This window comes from Penaeus japonicus, unplaced genomic scaffold, assembly GCF_977035675.1.
Source record: "Penaeus japonicus unplaced genomic scaffold, GWHDUDI00000001_assembly GWHDUDI00000037, whole genome shotgun sequence".
Taxonomy (NCBI): domain Eukaryota; kingdom Metazoa; phylum Arthropoda; class Malacostraca; order Decapoda; family Penaeidae; genus Penaeus; species Penaeus japonicus.
Window position 1 is genome coordinate 6,838,746 of NW_028234439.1, and position 2,500 is coordinate 6,841,245.

The window sequence follows — 2,500 nt, forward strand, 5'->3', positions numbered from 1 at the left end:
GGGTGGTTGTTATAGCTTAACATCTTATTAAAATCGAGAAGAAGCAAATTAGTTGTGGTCTGACATAAGTGGCGATCGTTATTGGGCCTCGTTGGGTTTACAGCCATGAAATCGGGATGAATGAATGGCGGTGAGATGAACTCGAATTTGGGATGAATGAATGGTGGTGAGACGAACACGAGAGAGAGAAATTCACATATCTTTGTATAAATAAATAAATATATATGAATATATACAAACAAATAAAAATACAAATTTTACCTTTCTGACCTATATGCACATAGCAGAGCAGTGATAGCTTATCACTACTCTGCTATGTGCATATAGGTAACTTCCATGATAGCTGTAAGGCATCTGGTTAGACAATTTTCTAGTGGGTCGCGTGGTCTATTGGATTAGTAGCCAGGTAATTGGTAGTTCAAATATCCTAAGGTCGAAGCATCTCGCGACCTGCAGGGAATTATTAAGAGACAGTCACTGAGGTCACATGATATGGAGATTTAAGTGCTTATAGATATTTTTTAAGTTTTATCATTTTATATTTCCTTTTATGTATATTCTGCACATATTCATATACAATTAAGACCTTAATATTGCTCACCCATGCTACCTCAAATTGGTAAGAATATTAAATATAAAGAAATAATAATGCCAAAATCAGCGATACTTATCAGAGAAAGTAGGAGATCCGTGATCAGTGGAGCTCTTGAAAACATACAAAGAGATCAGGAAATGCTGTGTCGATTAGTGTACTAAATCACACGGTTGTGCAATCAATGCAGGCTTCGAGATGAGCTGCGCTGGTTACAGCATTGACTCGTCTGGTTGACATGCCTTTCTGAATCCATCACTATCGTATTTTAAAAAGTTTATACACGTAACTAGTGCATAAGGTATTATGCTATTAGTTATGAACTAGGTAGGCTTTTATAATATTCACTATAAATTGGTGCATGTTATTAGTTATGAATTAAGTAGGTTTATATAATATTCACTAAAAATTGAAAATGTATCATTACATATATATGAAATTATTGTTACTTATCAACATAATATTGTAATGTCATAACATTCAAAAATAATAAAAAATAGCAAGTGAGTTATGCTAAGTTATAGATGTAGTCATAAATAGGCAGATATCCAATAACGGTAAATATGATGAAAAAGATACAAAAGTACGACTTGCGAATAAGCATCGATTGATGCGGTAACTTGCTCGTAGTGTGATGCAACCAACACGCGGCTTCGGTAATGATCAGTTGTCGGAGTAATTAGAGGAGGCTTGAACGGAGAGCAAGCTTGAATCATCAGATGTTACAAGTTAGTTATCTGGTCCAAGATAAGACTGGGGAAAATCTTTAAGCGTCCTGGTTTCTACGATGGACCCGAAATTGCAATAATGCTTCGAGTTGAATGCATCACGAGCCGCATGCATACAGCATAGAATGGACTTGGTAGTCGACAGCAGATGTAGTAACTATCTGCAAGGTATAGCGAAATTAGTTTTTCATATTAAAAAATAATCATATCTGCAATTTAGTAACATGATTTGGCATATTACCTGAGTTCATGTTATATGCTGACAATATTTACGCAGTAGCAGACCGGATTCATCGGGGGATAAACTATGTGCAAAATACGTGACTGCTGTGATAATTGATTAGTATGCAGAAAAAAAAGTTATGATGTGGTTCTTCCATTCACCAACTGAATCTAGTCCTTCAAAAAATAATAACTAAATTACCAACCATATCTAATCCTTTAAATTGGCGTGACTTGAAGTCAAGATTTGGGGCAAAGTGGATAAAAAAGATGAATGTGCTTATGAAAGAGAGAGAGAGAAAAAATAATCTGAATATCAACTGGACCCAGTCCTTCAATTGAATAGAAGGCGCGACCTGAGTCAGATCGGATGAGACTGGAAAAAACAATAATGTTGATAAGAGCTGAAAGAAAAAATGATTATAACTTTCACCTAGCGGTCGTTCTGTTGCGGAATTAGTGATTTACTTTAATAAATAATTGTATGTAGACCATGCTTGTGGTCGATAAGATTATGCGCCAATTTGAGCTCGTCCCGTTAGGAAATGCTGTCTGAGCTCGAGATTAATTATACATATGAATGATTAGACAATGAAGTTTCAATTGCGTGGCCGATCTCGTCCTTCTGAAAAGAAAGATGCGGATTGATAGCCAAGATCGGGGCAAACTGAAAAAATACCATGAATATGTGAATAGCTGATAGAGAATGCGGAGTTAGCAAGCCTGGAACGTCTGATAAGTGGTAAGTGCGCTATCTCTGTTTGAAAGAAATAGATGTGATGTCATGTCAAAACCTCCAAGGTACAGCACACAAGAGTGCGAAAAATAATTCGTAATTCGCGGTTTATTCAATTGTGGTACCATAGTTATGCGGAATTAGTGTATGAAATGCAAATGCAATGAAGGCCCGATAAGTGAGGTACAGTGTTGGGAGAATGGCAAAAATAAGCTAAAAAGC